This window comes from Rhincodon typus, chromosome 1 (genome assembly GCF_021869965.1).
Source record: "Rhincodon typus isolate 14 chromosome 1, sRhiTyp1.1, whole genome shotgun sequence".
Taxonomy (NCBI): Eukaryota; Metazoa; Chordata; class Chondrichthyes; order Orectolobiformes; family Rhincodontidae; genus Rhincodon; species Rhincodon typus.
This window is the reverse complement of record NC_063332.1, coordinates 33,050,729-33,069,844: the sequence shown is the minus strand read 5'-3', so window position 1 is coordinate 33,069,844 and position 19,116 is coordinate 33,050,729. Positions and strand designations below refer to the sequence as shown.

At 41.7% G+C, this 19,116-nt stretch overlaps 1 protein-coding gene across 2 annotated transcripts in view; it reads right to left on the bottom strand.

Annotated features, from left to right (window-relative positions):
* The window catches only part of rab27b (RAB27B, member RAS oncogene family), a 109,799-nt gene that overhangs the window by 89,298 nt on the left and 1,385 nt on the right, over nucleotides 1–19,116 (bottom strand). The gene's annotated exons all lie outside the window — the stretch shown is intronic.

The following is a 19,116-nucleotide window of genomic DNA, read 5'->3' as shown; positions in this document are numbered from 1 at the left end:
CCCGAAACGTCAGCCTTCCTACTCCTCTGATGCTGCTTGGCCTGCTGTGTTCATCCAGCTGTACACCTTGTTATCTCAGATTCTCCAGCATCTGCAGTTCCTACTATCTCTGGGCTAAAGGTTTTTCTAGTTCTGGAGCACAAGTCTTCAACACTACAGTTGGTGAAATGTGTTTCAATGCCAAAGCTTTTATTGCATCCATTACATCAGTCACATCTTCGATATCATGTGGACTGGCAGAATGACTCAGACACTGTCTCACACTCAGCATGTTCCTCATTCCCACACTGTGTCTTTCCACAAGAACTATCATGAATAATGTATCTGCGAAATGTAGCTTGGTGAAGAGGAGCACAACTAGGTTTTGACCTGATGTTGGTTCTCTCAATGCCTCCTACACACCCAGTCCAGTAGATATATCCTTCAGGGCTCAGCCAACCTGGTGTGACTGAGCCACTCTTGGCGTTAGACACTGAAGTCCCCCACCCAGAGTACATTCTGTTCCCAGTGCTACTCTCAGTGCTGTTCCCAAGTTGTGTTCAATGTGGAAGAGTGCTCATTAATCAGCTGAAGGACAGTGTTAGATATTAATCAACAGAATGTTTCCTTCTCCTTGCTTGATCTAATGCTATGAGAATTGAGTCAATGATGGGAAGTCCAGTGCAACCCTTTCCCAACAGTATATGCCACTGTGCCACCACCTCTGGTCTGTCTTCTTGGTGGATTACACTATATTCAGTTCGGTGATGGAGGACTCTTGGATATTAGTTGAAATGATTTTGATTCCATGAGTATGACGATGTCAGGCTCTTCCTTGATGAATCTATGGGACAGCTCTCCCAGTTCTGGCATAGATCCCCAGATGTCACTGTCAATTTGGCTTAGTACACTTCTGGATGCAACTAGAGTTTCTGAAGTTTATTCTTTCTCATAGCTGTTCAGCGCAACCAACTACTTGTTAAGTCAATGCAGTGGGCAGCTAAGATTTCACCACATTGCTGTGAATCAACTGGGTAAGGACAACTGGTTACCTGCCCAAAGGGAAGAAGTTAACAAATGGGCCTTTACCACAACCTGTTTCATGTACATGACTGATGCTAGTTTTTTATATAAATATTGCAGAATCATTGCGTTCATTGAATTTAAATGCCCCAGCTACTGTGTTGGTTTTTGACTCCAGTCTCTCTCTCTGAATCATTTTGCAGGTCTCTACATTCAAACAGCTCTGTGATCTAACCGTTTTTTTAAAAATTCATTAGTCTTGTTAATATTTCTTCAAAGTTATCAGCAGTACATGAATTAATCAGATCCTAGTTTATGAAAGTATTGCCATCCAATACTTAATCTTCATTCAAATTAGCAATGCACTATTATGGAAAATGGACTAATAAATTAATGAATTGCAGCACTGCTTTTCAAACAACAAAATAATGTTTAACATGATGACAGAATTGATGTTAAAGTGAAATCTGCTGGCACAGTAGGAGATTGATCTATGGCTCATGTTAAAAGCCCAAAGATTTCACAAATTATTGCTCAAAGGATTTGCAACTGATGTGGACATTCTGGCATAGTAAGGAGTTTTGCCACTAAGCAACAGCAATAGTGAATGTGGAAGTGAATGGATAGGAGCTTAATACTACTACACAGTGAAGCAGCCAGCATTCCAGTTTTTCTGGTAATCTTATTGTTGCGTTTCTCAAAAGAAACCAATAAAGATTACAAGATAAACACTATTGTTGCCATTACTCACATTCAGCTTTATCAGCACCTTTCTATAAATGTGTGTTTTCTTATCTTTTCCTCCCTTTCTGCCTTTCACAACCTTTAAGCGAAAGGACTCGGTATACATATGAATTTATAAGGGCACATCTATTCTCGGAAAATGATGGACTCAGTTCTCTGCTCTGTCACTGCCTCAAACTTTAGAGAGTCATCAGTTCATCTTATTGAGAGCAATAATCTGACTGATAATAGAATGGCACAAGGGGAATAAAATTATGAATCATTTATCCTGACGTATTATACAGTATACACACTTGTCAGAGTCTTACTGATCTAAGCTATGGTGAGATTTGTGGTGAGACCTCCATTCTCACAAGGTGCTCTATCTTCAGCTAACTACCTAAGCAATTTCATCTAGCTTGTTTGAAGTGTTTGGTAAGATAGGAAGCTGAATACTAGTGAGGTGACTTCAGTCACTAACATGGAGTTTAACAAGCAATAATGCCCCTTAATTGGCAACTAGCCAATGCAAACTCACCACGCTGCTCAGCAAAAGCATAAAAGATGCATCATGATGCTCCTTCCATCAAGATAGGCCTCACCAGAACTCTCGTCCATTCTGCCACAAATCTCACCAGAGCTAACATCAGTAAGACTCTGACAAGTGTGTATACTGTATAATACGTCAGGATAAATGATTCATAATTTTATTCCCCGTGTGCCATTCTATTATCAGTCAGATTATCGCTCTCAATAAGATGAGCTGATGACTCTCTAAACCTTTTAGCAAGGTATACACAGAAACCTCATTTGTTTAGCAGCCTGCCTCATATACCTCCATGAAAGTTGTAAATTCTTCCAAAACAGAATCCCCCTCGTCCTCACGTACCACCCCACCAACCTCCGGATCCAAAGCATCATCCTCCGACACTTCCACCATCTGCAATCCGACCCCACCACCAAAGACATTTTTCCCTCCCCACCCTTATCTGCTTTCCGGAGGGACCACTCTCTCCGTGACTCCCTTGTCCGCTCCACACTCCCCTCCAGCCCCACCACACCTGGCACTTTTCCCTGCAACCGCAGGAAGTGCTACACCTGCCTCTACACCTCCCCCCTCACCCCCATCCTAGGCCCCAAGAAGACTTTCCACATCAAGCAGATGTTCACCTGCACATCTGCTAATGTGGTATCCGCTGTTCCCGATGTGGCCTCCTCTACATCCGGGAAACCAAATGGAGGCTTGGGGACCACTTTGCGGAACACCTATGCTCGGTTCGCACTAAACAACTGCACCTCCCAGTCGCGAACCATTTCAACTCCCCCTCCCATTCCTCAGACGACATGTCCATCCTGGGCCTCCTGCAGTGCCGCAACAATGCCACCCGAAGGTTGCAGGAACAGCACCTCATATTCCGCTTGGGAACCCTGCAGCCCAATGGTATCAATGTGGACTTCACAAGCTTCAAAATCTCCCCTCCCCCTACCGCATCCCAAAACCAGCCCAGCTTGTCCAAGCCTCCCTAACCTGTCCTTCCTCCCACCTATCCCCTCCTCCCACCTCAAGCCCCACCCCCATCTCCTACCTACTAACCTCATCCTGCGCCCTTGATCTGTCCATCCTCCCTGGACTGACCTATCCCCTCCCTAACTCCCCACCTACACTCACCTTTACTGGCTCCATCCCCACCTCTTTGACCTGTCTGTCTCCTCTCCATCTATCTTCTCCTCTATCCATCTTCTATCCACCTCCCCCTCTCTCCCTATTTATTTCAGAACTCCCCTCCCCTCCCCCATGTCTGAAGAAGGGTCTAGGCCCGAAACGTCAGCTTTCCTGCTCCTGTGATGCTGCTTGGCCTGCTGTGTTCATCCAGCTCTACACCTTGCTTTCTCAGATTCTCCAGCATCTGCAGTTCCTACTATCTCCCACAGAAGGTAAGTGGAAACTAGTCGAGTTGACAAGAATGTGTTCAGAACCAAGATTCTTTGAGGTCTGTACATATGATAGTGCAATGGTGAGAGGAACTAGGTACAAATCAGGTCTGTTCCAGTTTCCCAACTGCCTCGTAGTCTTATGAAATCATGTACAAAATCTGAAACATGAACAGGAATGACAGACAGTTATCATCATGAGATCTGGACACATCAGCAATTTGACTTAACTTATGTTTGTAAATAGTTCATTGTTCTTTTGAAAAAGTAAGATATATTGTATGTGTACCTTATCCTTAAGGTATCTTTAAATCACCTTTAAAATTCCATGTGCTATGTATTTTCAACTTTGGAGTTTGCAAGCAGCACACAAAAATTACTTGGCTGCTGTAACATCTGCACCAAAACATGTAATTTTTTAAATTGTTTTAAATAAATGAACACACAGAGTTAATCAATTCCTTTTGAGTGTTTGATTATTATAACATTACCATTAACATGGCATTCTACAGTTAAAATTGATCTAAACACCTTTTCAATTCATCTGTCATCTCATTACTTTCCATTATTAATTCACAAACTCACTTTTTTGCATTACTAAATATCAATAGAAACATTTACTAGTTGTTTCCATATTTCTGGCTAGTTTTCTCTTGTACTTTAATTTTTCCCTCCCTGTTAATCTTTTATGTGGAGGTGCCGGTGTTGGACTGGGTGGTTTTAGGTATTCTTTGCAACTTCTTTATATTCTGCAAAATTTTCTGAACTGCCACCCACATTTACACAAATATGTGTTCTTCTTCTAATGGAAGGTCCACCATTTTTTCTTTCTATTTTGAAACATCAATGAGTGAAATGCTCACCTGCCAACTTAAGTCAGATCACTTTTGATGTTTTTATTTCTCTCACATTGCCAAATTTTGTTTCCTGATTTTGTCCGCTCATTTCTCAGATGGTAAAGTTTGCTTTCCTGATTACACTTTGCAATATCTGTACCTGGTTTTATTCCTGTTCAGTTGCACAGGATTAAACCTTTGCTCACATGGCTTCAAACCATGTGAGTGTCCCATCCCCTCTACCATCAAAGGGCTGTCAATCTACAAGCTTATGATTGGTGTTGAAGTTTGACTATAGAAATGTAATTGCTTAGAAACCACTTCAGTTGTGCTATTTTTTTCCTGTGGTCTCAAACACAGCAGAGTCAAAACTGCAAAGCAACTAGCCCTGTGATAGTTATTTCCAACTCTTTTCAACACTGTATTGTACATCATATCTTTAAAAATTGCTTTTTGTTCGCAATGCACTACTTCTTTCACATTCCTAACTGTAAGAAAAAATAGGCCCACTTTAGTTCCTATGGGGATGAAGTTCATTTTGGGCAGCTGAATGAAACAGGCAACAGTGTTCTATCCCCCACCAAACTTTCAATCCTGTTAACATCAATGGACACCATTATTGAATGGTGTGTAAAATAAGCAATCAAACAAGTGCAGCAGTTGTAGCATGGAGATAGAGTGAGGGTATATAAGATCCCAAACAAATTGCCAAAAAAAAGCTGCAGAAAGCTGCAACACAAAGGGACTTGAAGGTATTTGTGCACAAAATAATGAAAGCTGACCCACAGGTAGAGCAGACAATCAGGAAGGGAAATGGAATGTTGGCCCTTATTTCTAGAGAGTTGGAGTTTAAAAATAAGGCAGTCTTACAGCAACTGTACAAGGTGCTGGTGAGATCACATCTGGATTACTTTGAGCTGTTTCTGTCCCCTTATTTAAGGAAATATATCATTTCATTGGAGGCCATTCAGCGACGATGATCCCGGGTATGGAAGGATTCTCTTATGAACAAAAAGCTAAACAGGTTGAGACTCAACTGATTGGAGATTAGAAGAATGAGAGGTGATCTCATTGAAACATGCAATTCTTAAGTGGCTTGACAGGTTAAATGCTGAGGTCAGATCACATGGAATACAGGGAGAGCTAGCCATTTGGATACAAAATTGACTCGAATGTAGGAGTCAGAGGTTGGTGGTGGAGGGTTGCCTTTCAGACTGAAGGCCTGTAACCATAAGGATTGCTGCTAGATCCACTGCTTTTTGTCAATAATATAAATTATTTGGATGTGAATATAGATGTGGTTAATAAGTTTGTAGACGATACCAAAATTGGTGATGTACTTGACAGCGAAGAAAGTTACTTGGAGTACAATGGGACCATGATCAGATGGGCCAATGGGCCAAGGAGTAGCAAATGGAGTTTAATCTATTTGAATGTGAGTGCTACATTTCAGTAAGGCAAATCAGGGCAGGACCTATACACTTAATGGTAAGATCCTGGGGAGTGTTGCTGAACAAAGAGACCTTGGAGTGCAGGTTCATAGTTCCTTGAAGGTGGAGTCACGAGTAGACAGGGTAGTGAAGAAGCTGTTGTGTGGTTGCCTTTATTGGTCAGTGCATTGACTATAGGAGTTGGGAGGTCATGTTGTGGTTGTACAGGACATTGGTTCGGCCACTATTAGAATACTTCATGCAATTCTGGTCTCCCTGCTATAGGAAAGATGCTGTGAAACTTGAAAGGGTTCAGAAAAGATTTACAAGGATGTTGCCAGGGAAGGAGGGTTTGAGCTATAGGGAGATGCTGAATAGGCTGGGGTTATTTTCCTGGAGCATTGGAGGCTGAGGGATTGACCTTATAGAGGTTTATAAAATGATGAGGGGCATGATAGGGGAATCGCAAACAAGAGAGCATAGGTTTACAGTGAGAGGGGAAAGATTTAAAAAGAACCTAAGGGGCAACTCTTTCATGCGGAGGGCCGCACGAGTATGGAATGAGCTATCAGAGGAAATAGTGAAGGCTGCTACAATTACAACATTTAAAAAGCATGTAGATGGGTATATGAATAAGAAGGAATTAAAGGAATAAGGGCCAAATGCTGGCAAATGGGACTAGATTAACTTAGGATATCTAGTCGGCATAGACGAGTTGGACTGAAGGGTTTGTTTCCATGCTGTACATCTCTATGACTCTACGATACTTCCCCTTATGGGAGAGTCTAGGACCAGAGGAATAGTCTCAGACTACAGGGGCACTAGTTTAAGACTGAGATGAGAAAGCTTTTTTTTCTCCTAGAGGGTTGTGAGTCTTTGGAACTCCTCGCAACGGAGACCTGAGGGGGCAGAGAGCTTGTGTATATTTAAGGCAGAGAGAGATAGATTCTTGATTAGTAGAGGAATCAAGAGTTACAGGGAAAAGGCAAAACAGTGGACATGAGGAATGTCAGATTAGCCACGATCCTTCTGAATGGCAGAGCAGGCTTAAGGGACTGAACAGCCCACTCCTGTTCCTATTTCTTATGGTCTTATGGTCTGACTGAAAAACGAAGTATACAGGAAACTATTGACCAGTTATGCTGCCATCTGTGATTGGGAAAATGCTGGAAAATCTATTATTATGGAACCAGTATGTAGCAGAAAATTTAGAAAAGCGCATCACAACCAAGCCAACTGAATGTGGCTTTTTGAAAAAGAAATGCAGTGATTGTAACGAGGTCAGTCAGGCGGACTTCATAGAATATGAGTTCCCTGATTGGTGCTGTTAATCTGGTCCAATAAGGCAGTCCTGGCTAACCGATATGAACAGGAGTGTCAGAGGTTCTGTTCACTCTGACAGCTGGCTCTGAGGGAGTTGGGTCAGTGTCAAGGACTTTCCACATGTTAATAAAGGATGACTTGGTGACGGGATACTGACCTCTGTGGAGTTATGTCAAGAAATATACCACATAAAAGCTTACGGTGCAAGGCTGGAGTTCATGGTATTGAGGCCAATCGAACTGCATGTTGAAGACTGACTAACTAACAGGAAGCAGAGCGTCAGAGTAAGTGGATCATTTTCAGGCTGACAATAACTACTGCAGTGCAGGGATCAGCACTGGGGTCTCAGCTACTTACACACTACATTAATGACATGGAAAAAGGAACCGTGTATTTCAGTGAAATTTGCCTGATTTTAAGGAAGGTGGGAAAGCTAATGTGAGAGTAGCACTTGCTCTCTTGGGACTAAGATGATTTTCACTTAAATAATGAAGATAACAAACAGCAAGAAAAGGAACCTAACCTAGAGTTTTGAAATTCTGTTGTGAATTAGCCTGTGTCCTACTGTCCCAATGTTGTTCCACTGATCTCCAACTTCAATGGGAGAGTAGCAGAAACCTGAGAGAAACGGCACAAATATTCAACTTTAGCCATTTATCATTTTGTGGAGTTGTGCTGAATTCTCATTGATGTTATGACAAACACCTAAAACAGGTTCACAGAATCCCTACAGTGTGGAAACAGGCCAGTCAGCCCATAGAGGCCACACTGACCCTCTGAAGAATATCCCACCCAGACCCAGCATCACCCCAACCCTATAACCCTGCATTTCCCATGGTTAATCCAACTAGCCCACACATCCCTGGACACTGTGGGTAATTTAACATGGCTAATCCACCTAACTTGCACATCTTTGGACTAGGGGGAGGAAACTGGAGCAAACCCACACAGACACGGGGATAATGTACAAACTCCACACAGATAGTTGCCCAAAGGTGGAATCAAACCTGGGTCTCTGGCACTGTGAGACAGCAGTGCTAACCACTGAGCCACCAAGTGGCCCATATGGTCTAGAGGGGATTCGCTACCCAGAAACAAAACAACAAAGGAGCTAAGATCATAATAGCCATTAATCACCCTTTACCAGCACATTAAGGAAGCAATGTGAGTTCATCACACTAACAGAACATTGCATATCAACATGGCCATAGGGCTCAAACATCTTGTTGGACATAATTATTAAGACCGCATAGCAGGAGGTTTCTAATTAATTAGGTGGAAAATCATGTAGGGACATGACCTCTGCATATAAATTTCCAATTAATGACTCCATCTTGCAAGCTTTACTGTGGCAGCTTCAGTCTGAAAAAGCTACCCCACGGTTGCATCAGTGTAGTTTTTATTTGTACTTCATATGTGGCACCATAAGGAATCCATTATTATTCAGAACAAAATGCAATAAGTCACATTGCTAGACCTCGAGAATGGCTGTTTGTGTTTCAGATTTGGATCTATTCCTGTTTCTTATCTGGTTTTCACAAAAATGAAGGAAGAAACTTCAGCACAAAAATATGAGAAGGATATTGCAGTATACTAGAATTTTCTACTTTCTAGATCTGACAATGTAGTCAGCATCAACACTGGTTAATTGCTTTATCGCAATATGGAAATTTATTGTTAATCTTGCTCTCTGTGCATCTTCTCTGCAGCAATAACATTGTATTTTTATCCTGTTCTATTACCCTAATGGTATATAAATACTCTGTAATGGTATGATCTGCCTGTACTGCACACAAAATAAGACTTTTCAATGTACCTAGGGACATGTGACAATAAGAAATCAAATCAAATTAATAAACAATATCCAAAGGAGGAACATTACTATTTGTGGAATAGAGATGCTTTACCTTAGCACCAATGAGGTGGAGCAATTTACAATTCTTAGATGCCTGAGTTTTTCAATCTCCTCCAGGATGACCTTAGTCCCACTAATGATGAAAGGGAGAAAAGAAAGTTATCTGCTCTGAATTTCTTTCTGTACCTCATCATTGTGATGCTAGATTTACAACTTGGAGTTATAGAATCGTAGAATTTACAGTGCAGAAGAAGGCTATTTGATCCATTGTGTCCCAAAAGAGCAACTGAGCTGATCTCATTCTCTGCAGCCCTCTGAATTCATCACTTTCAAATATATATCCCAGCTCTCTTTTGAAACCTCCAGTAGAATCTGCCTCCACCACTCTCCCAGGCAGCGTATTCCAAATTCTAACAAGTCCCTGAGTAAAGTCCTCTGATGCTGCCTGGCCTGCTGTGTTCCTCCAGCTCCACACTGTGTTAACTCCCTGAGTAAAGATGTTTCTCCTCATCTCATTCCTCGGTCTCTTGATAACAATCTTGAAATTGTGACCCCTAGTTACTGACATACCAACTAGTGGAAGTACAATATCCTCCTTTACCCTGGCAAAATTATTTATAATTCTGAACACCTCAATGAAGTCACCTCTTAACCATCTCTGCTTCAGTGAGAATAAGCCCAATTCCTCTAATGTTTTCCTTGTATCTAAAATCCCTCATTCCTGGTCTTAAATCTCCTTAGCACTCTCTCCAGGGCTTTAACATTCTTCCTTAAATAAAGTGCCTTAAATAAACTTCCTTAAATAAACCGAACACAATACTCCACAGTCCTGATGAAGGGTCTAGACCCAAAACGTCGACTCTCCTGCTCCTCTGATGCTGCCTGACCTGGTGTGTTCCTCCAGCTCCACACTGTATCGGCCCTGACTGCAGCATCTGCAATTCTTGCTATCTACAATATTCCAAATGTGGCCTGACCGATGATTTGTAGAGGTGCAGCATCCTTGCTTTTATACCCTATGTCTTATTAATAAAGCCATTTTATAAATCTAATAAGCCGGCTTAACAACTGTTTCAACTTGCCTGTCCATATTCAGAGACTCATGTACATGAATCCTGAGCTCCCTCTGCACTTGTGCTCCCATCAAAGCTGTACCATTGAGCCCGTGTTTTCCTCTGTGTTTCTTCCATGAAAATGTATTACTTCACATTTCTCTGCATTGAAATTCATCTGCCAGGTATCTGCTCATTTGGCCAACTTGTTAATGTCCCTCTCAAGTCAATCAGTGTCATCCAATTCACAGTTCTCCATAGCTTAGTATCATCTGCAAATTTAAAGGTTTTGCCCGAAACATCCTGTCTCCAAATCATTCATATAAATCAGAAAAAGTAAAAGCCCCAACGCCAAACACCAATTTGCAGTCTGAGTAATACCCATATACACCTACCCGCTATTTCTTATCTTTTAACTAACTTCTAATCCTTGCTGCAAATGACTCATCAATCCCAAACATTTCTAAGTTGGCTAACCAACCTGCTATGTGGCACCGTACCAAATATTTTCTGAAAGTATAAATACACAACATTCACGGCACTAGCCTCATCCACTGCCTGTGTCAACTTGTCAAAGAACTCAACTAAATTTGAGACATGACATGCTCTTGACAAAAGCCAATTATTAACTTATTTCTCTCTATGTTATATTTAATTCATCCTGTATTGTGGCTTTCATCAGTTTTCCCATTATTGATGTCAAGCTGACAGGTCTGTAGTTTCCTGGGTTATCCCTTGCCCCTTTCTTATGAAATGGCATCTTATTTGCAATCCTCCAGTTCCCTGGGACAGATCCTGTGTTCAGAGAGGCCCAGAAAATTTCTCTGTGAATTGCTCCCTTACTTTTCTCAATGTAGGATGCATCCCATCCAGGCCTGGTGACGTCTCTACCTGGAGTACTGCCAGCCATTTTAGTGCCTCTTCTTTCTCTATCACTATACTGCTTAGTTCCTCACATTTTCACCATCTTCCAATTTGTTAAAGACAGAAGCAAAATACTCATTTAGTTTCTCTGCCATATCTTTTGCTTCAGTAAGCAGCTAAGTCTGTTTGTTCATTATGGGCCCCACTCTATCCTTCTAATCTACTAACTTACTTTAAAACTCCTCTATCCACTAATCTTTTATGATTAATATGCTTGAGAACCATTTTATTAGTTAGTGAGTTCAAACTCCCTCGATGATAAGCCAGCATCAGAGGAGCAGGTAAGTCGATGTTTCGGGTCGGGACCCTTCATCAATACTGGGGAGGGGGAAGGGAGCTCAGAAATAATTACAAAGAAGGGGGCAGGGCTGGGGGAAGGTAGGTGGAGTAGTGATAGCTGGATGCAGGTAAGGGGTTGTAGAGATTGGGAAGGGTGCAGCGGATAGGTGAGACGGAAGATGGACAGGTTGCCCCTGGTCAAGGATGTGCGGATAAGACAGACGGCAGGACTTGGGATGAGGCCAGGGGTGGGGAGATTTTGAAACTGATGAGGCCATTGGGTTGTAAACTCCTGAGGTGGAATATAAGGTGTTGTTCTTCCAGTTTATGTGTGACCTTATTGTGACACTGAAAGAGGCTCAGGATGGACATGTCGCCAAGGGAGTGGGAAGGGCAGTTGAAATGGTTGGTAACCAGAAGGTGGTGTTGATTGGACCGTACAGAGAACAGATGCTCCATGAATCGGTCACTGAATCTGTGCTTGGTCTGTCCGATAGAGAGGGGTCCACATCGGGAGCAACGGATGCAATAGGTCAGATTAGGAGACGTACAGATAAATCCCTGTCAGATATGGAATGATTTTTTAGGGCCTTGGATGGAGGTGAGAGGGGACGTGTCGGGGCAGGTGTTGCACCTCCTGTGGTTGCAGGGAAAGATGCCGGATGTGCTAGAAAGGTTGGTGGGGAGTATGGAAAGCTGACGAGGGAGTCGCAGAGTGAGCAGTCCCTATGGAAAGCAGAGAGGGTGGGGAAGGAAATATCTCTTTGCTGGTGGGGTCTGCTTGCAGGTGGTGAAAATGGCGGAGGATGATGCGTTGGATTTGAAGTTTGGTGGGATGGTATGTGCAGACCGGGGGATTCTATCCTTGTTGTTATTGGGAGGAAGGGGTTTGAGGGCAGAAAGTACAGAAAATGCATGAGATGTGGTTGAGGGCATTATGAATCACAGGAGAAGGGAAGTCCATGTCTAGTCCTCCCTGTCATCCCTGCCTCCTCGACCTGACACAACCTGTCCATCTTCCTTCTCACCTATCCACTCCACCCTTCCCAGTGACCAATCTCTACAACTCCCTACCTGCATCCACCTAAAACCATCCCACCTACTTTCCCCGAGCCCCAGCCCCCTCTCTCTATTTATTTCTGAGCTCCCTTCCTCCTCCCCAGTCCTTAAGGGTCCAGACCCATAACATAGACTTTCCTGCTCCTCAGATGCTGTCTGACCTGCTGTGCTCCTCCAGCTCCATATTTTATCGACTCTGACTTCCAGCAGCTGCAGTCCTTGCTATCTCCTTCCTTCTATAATAGTTTTGAAAGTGAATTTAACAACGGCAATAATTTGAGAACAAGTACCAGAAATTTATCATATATTTAACCAACTTATAAAACTCTAACTGGTTTACTATTGACAAATGAAGATGGAAACCTAGTCTATCCTTCAGACCCAAACCCTGTAATTCACTTTACTGTCTTCATGATGTTTACAAATGGTCTATGAATACAATCTTTCTGCTGTTACTCACACCACAAGGATTTTAGAAAGGAACCTCAACACCATTCTTGTTCAAGGAGTCTGAATGTCAGTCTGCAATTTCCAAATCATTCTGTAACATAATTCTTAATTACGAACCCAAAAGAATTTGCCCAGCATAAATACAATGGAACCTGATATCTTAACATATGCATCAGAAATGGGACCTAAAAACTCTAGCCCTTTCATTGTTACCTAGGATTCTTTCACACATCTTTGTGTGAGAACCATCAGTGCATGGATGGCAATAATTCAAAAAATTGCCTTCTCATGGATGAACAAATCCTTTAATTGGTCAGAGTAAACTTCACCTTTAGAACACTTGGAGATTCAGGAACATTCATCACTCCTTAGATTAGGCCTTTTCATATATAACTTTTATATGTATCAAATTGATCAGGATTCAGAGGACGGGTTGGGCGAGAACTTGACAGGAATATCATATTTGAAACTTTGTTGCTTACATTCTGTGTAGATATTATGAATTGGTGCAGAATGTTGATATCCAATTTCTATTGATATATTTGAGAAACAGCATACCATTTGGTCCAACAAGCCTACTTAGCTGAGCCAATATTTACTTTCCCTTCTGCTTCTGCTTCTCATAACCTTTCAAAGTTTTTTTTCTCCCCTCTCCTGACCAGGTTCACTCTATGCTGTGGAATCTTTCCATGCGTGTTGAGTACCCTCCCACATCTTGCCCAAGTAGCTATTATCCATGCCTAAACACTGGCATTGAGTTCAAATAGGCTGTCTAAATCCAAACCCAAAACTATTCTCACCTCAAATCAACACAACTGGATTTCATGTTGCTTACGTTAGATAAACACCAAGATGAGAAATCCAACTAACGTTTTATTACTGGAACCAGATGCTATGGGGTTGATCAGAGTGACAGTAGGAGTAATTTCATGCTGTAGAAAACTCAGGGGAAAAGCAAGGTCAATTTGCCCTGAAAACAAAATATTCCATCACCATGTGGATGTCAACTTTGATGAATTTGATGAAATTGCTGAAAATAGAACATCAGGAGCTTGAGAATTCCGATCCAGTTAATTTTTTCAGCCCCTCATTTGATGCTGCAATATGACAGAAATGAGATGAAAACTAAGATATTTTTGAGGATGAAAGACTAGTCACAAATCTATAACTTTCAGAGCAAAATGTAAGTGATCATTTGTTGCATGGCAAACTAGAGTTTATTATCTATCAATCTTTGTCAAAAGCTGATAGCATTTCTTGGCAGGAATAGAATGAAAACATGAACTACGTAACTAACTATCTTAAAATTAGCTGGAAACAGAACAAAATGTCTTCCATAAGATGTAAACAAATTAAACTAAAATTCAAGATCAACGAGCAGGACTCAAACTGAGATTAAAATTGTCTCTAGGACAAAACATGTGAGTGGATTGCCAAGACACAGCTCACCTCCCTCCAGACAGTTCCTGACTTGTAAATAGTTGGCACAGACAGAATAAACCAAATAGTCTCCTTCTGTGCTATTTAATTTGTCTGGCTCTTCTAGCATCGTTAAGAGTATGCCTTCTGTATAATGTAATCTATATGTGCAGTGATTCAGTCACAACATTTTTCTCCATACGTTAAAACATACAATGAGTGATCATGACAATATGTGTCATGTATCAAAAAGCAATTCAATCATGCAAGGCAAGATTTTTTTCTACTTCGTCAAACATTTTGAACATAGCTAAAAAGACCAGCATTTATTGTCCATCCCTAATTGGCTTTGAGAAAATAGTCATCGCTCTTTAATGGGGTTACTCTTTGTGGTGAAGGTGCACTGACTGTACTGTCAGAGACTGAGTTTTAAGACTCTGATCCAGTGACAATGATGGACCGGCGATATATTTCCAAGTAAGATTGGCCTGTAATTTTGAGGAGAGCTTCTAGCTGGTAGAGATTTTGTTGTTCTAAGCAGCAGAGGTTGAGGGTTTCGAAAGTGTTGTCACAAAAAGTTTGGCAAGTTACTACAGTGCATCTCCTAAAATGTACTTTGCAGCCACATTGGAGGGAATTAATACTCAACTTGTTGGATGGAATGCCAATCAAGTGGGATGCTTTGAACCCACTTTTGTTGTTGTAGCTGCACTCATTCAGGTAAGCGGAGAGCATTCTATCATACACTTGACTTGTGCCTTGTAGCTGGAGGATAAGTTTTAGGGAGTTAAGACATGAATTACTCACTGCTAAATTCCCTGATTCTGTCCAGATCTTGTAGCCACAGTATCTATTTGATTGGTGCAGTTAAAATTCTGGTTAATGGTGACTCCACAGATGGCACTTACGTGTGTGAACAGTCTTCAGAAAATTTCAGGAAAGCATCCAATATTTTGTATCACAATGATCATATTTTCCAAATCTTCATAAATGTTTATAGAGATGCATAGCACAGTTCATTATCCCAGTCCCTGCTGTTTTATTTCTTTTGAAAATCTAAACATGAAAGATTTTCATGTTGCAAAAATGCTTTAATGTTAATTAAACTACTCACCTGCCTATCATTTAGTATGATGTACAGCCATTCTAATCCTAATTTACATGGCTCACAGACAGGAATGAACTTGCACTTTTACCGTTATTGTCAACATCTCAGGATGTTTCAAAGATCTTTAGAATCATCCAAGTAATTTTGGACTGCAGTTAACGTTTTTAGTGTAGCTTCCAGTTTGCACACAAGATCCCGCAAGAGCAATAAGATAATACTTGATCATCTGTATTACTGTTACTGGTTGTGGGACACTTACGGACAAGGCCCAAGGCAGGAGAACCTTCCTGCTCCTCGTCATTTATTAACATCCAGGGATATTTGACAATTGCCTGAGAGGGCAGACTGGGCCTCAGATTAAAGCTTCATCTGAAGGATAATGCCTCCAATCGTGTGACACTCCCTCAGTACTGCACACAAAACATTCAGGTTTCTAAAGTGGGATTTACCTTCCTACCTAAAGCTGAAGGTGCAACCACTGAAGGAAGACATCTGCTGTCAAATCCAGTGACTAGTCAAGCTTGTATCGTAATTTAATTGTGGGACCTTGTCATCAAGTATTATCTGTTATTACGTTCAACAGTGGAAATACTGCTAATTTTCTAAGTTAATGTAAGGTGGTAATTAAATGAAGGAAGAGAGAGGTAGATTAATTTGTATTCTTATTGCTCATCCTCAAGACGTAAGCATTGCCGCCAAGGGTTATCTTGTGTTGCCCTGAGAAACAAGGTTAGTTTAAACACAGGTCAGCCCCTGCAGTGAAATTGCGTCCATAAGGCAGAATCTTACCTTCTTTAAACAAGTGACACGCCATTCTGCATTCCAGCCTGCAAGACACAATCGCCTGCATCATTTTACTGCAAACAGTCAATTAAAGATAGCTTTTTGGAGCCCTGTCTAGCTAAGAATGGGGGTCATGCTGTGCAATCAGAGCACCAAGGTACCACTTTAAAGCTTAAAAAGAACTGTGGTAATGGCCATTAGGCAATTACTGTGGAACAGGAATCCTTCTTTTGGGTGACCTGCTGTGGCATTCTGGCATCGAGAGCTGAAGGGAATTGGAAGGAATATAAAGAAGGCTGCACTGTCCTCCCTTTCTCTCCTGCTGCCAGGAGCCTGCTGCTGGACTTCACCCCTGAGTGGAGAGGCCTTTCAGATATTGAGAACTCTCTGATGGCACCATCAAGTTTCCTCCAAAAGTGGGCAGATAATTGCTCAGGTGAGCAGCTGAATAGCAGCAGGTACCTAATGCCCGTCTCACTCTCACTCCCAACGAGCTGGCCTGTGGTGGGAAAGTGCCAGCAACTTGCCCAACATGAGATTTTCTAAAGCACTCTAACTCCTGCCACTGCTCTGAAGTCTTGGCTATACATGTGCAAAATAGGCAGCGATGCCATTAAAACGGTGTGAACTTTTAAATCCATTGATGTTTCTGCCAGAAATAGCGAGGACAAAGAATTTGTCTGGACATGTTGCATATCTCAATAGTACAGAATCTGGATGTTGCTGAAAAAGCACACATTTTGCCAAAGCTTTTCATCTTGCACTGATCAGAATAATTTGCAAAAATACCCCAGTAAAGAGGAACAACATTTTTATCATATATGAGCGCAGCAGGCTGCTGATTGGTTGGTAAGCAGATTCTGTTGATGTAGATCATAAAACAATCTTATGGAATTATAAAATTTGGCAGGAGAAATGGAAGATAACACCTAATGCCAAAAAAGCTCATATTTATCACAGGAAGCATTGAGTTCCATAATGAAATTTTCCAACAAGTAGATACACAACTTCACTATACCCATCACGAGTGACATAAGTAAGAAGGAAGTGATCCAAAGATATGCTGCATGATTCTGTACAAATCAATATTGGAAGTGCATCAGTGTCATATCTATGATCAAAGATTTGGAATGGAAAACAGCAAAGGAGTGAACAAAGTAGACTGACCATTTTTTAAAGTATGGAATGGATTGCTAGGAATGAAATAAGTGCCAGCAATGATAAAACACAAGGTTAACCGTCTGTACAAACAATAAAGATCATTTGTTTTCACAACAGTGTGTCCCCAGTCTCTCTTCCCAATGATTATCCCAGTAGAAGAAGCTGCAAAAGGAAATATCACCTCAAGACTCAACTCTAGAAACGTTTGGACAGGATGGGCTAGGTATGTAAGAATATGGAGGGTATGGAGCCAAACACAGGCAAATGGGACTAGATCAATTGTGAAAACTGGTCGGCATGAGCAGGTTGGGCCAAAGGGTCTGTTTATATGCTGTAAACCTCTAGGTCTCTATGACTCTAACTTTCTGGGGATTACCATTGACCAAAAACTGAACTGCCATATGGATGGTAGTTATAAGAGCAGATCAGAGGCTGTTGAGTAAATCACCCACTGATTCTTCAAAGCCTTTTCACCGTCTACAAGGCACAAGTGTGCTCCAATACTCTGCACTTGCTGAGATGAACACAGCTCCATGACACTGAAGAAGCTCAACACCATCCAGGGAAAGCAGCCCACTCAATGACACCCTGTACTTTGAAGATTTATTCTCTCCATCACCAGTGTGTATTATTTACAAGAGATTTTGCAACAACTCATCAAGATTTTTTGAACTGAATGTTTCAAACTCTCAGTTTTTAACACATAGACAAACATAAAACTGCTGGCACATGGGTTCCTTCCAAGCCAGCACTTATCCTGACTTGGAACTATATTGTTTCTCCTTCATTGTCACTGGCTCACTCCCTTCCCTGATGCCCATAGACCTACACATGGAGGTATTTAAGAAGGCAACTTGCCATTACCTTAAGTAAGACCATGAAATGTAGGAGCAGAAGTAGGCCATTTACCTTGAACAGTGAAGCAATCAAGGCTTAAAGGGAAAGGGAATGAACAGTAGAGGAACAGCAGGGAAGTGGGGAATGAGGAATGTCAGATGAGCCATGATATTATTGAATGGTAGAGTAGGCTCGAAGGGCCGAACGGCTCACTCCTGTTTCCACTTCTTCTGGTCTTATTAAAGTACAATCTCGTTTGGGGTCAAAACGATACATTTCAAAAGAAAGATTTGGAACGTTGATATGAGACTTGCAACCGGGGCTCCACAGCACTGCTCAATCTATTAGAGCCCTGGGACCTTTCTCTCCATCTGAAATACCAGCAGTTTGCTGGCCCTAGCTAACTGGGCATCAGGGAGCTCTCTAACTCTGATTGGCTGCCTGGGTTTATCTGATTGAACTTCAGCAACCCTTCAACAGAGACTTCAAACCGCTAATCGTTGGCCATTGCCAAAATTATTTCCTGCATCACAACACAGTGAACTTCAAAAGCACTTCATTGTACAACAGGAAAGTGTCTAATGAGGCCCCGAGACGAGAAAAGGCTTTATATAAATGTAACGCAACCCCTTCTGGACATGCACACACACACTCACACAGTCTATGGGTTTGCTTTTGTTTTCGTGAGCTTCATTTGGAATCGCAGATATGGTGTTGGTTCCCTCTCCGTCAGAACATAAGAACATAAGAACTAGGAGCAGGAGTAGGCCGTCTGGCCCTTCGAGCCTGCTCCGCCATTCAGTAAGATCATGGCTGATCCTTTCGTGGACTCAGATCCACTTACCCGTGTTCTCACCGTATCCCTTAATTCCTTTATTGTTCAAAAAAAATCTACCTTTTTTTAAAAGCGTTTACTGAAGTAGCGTCAACTACTTCACTGGGC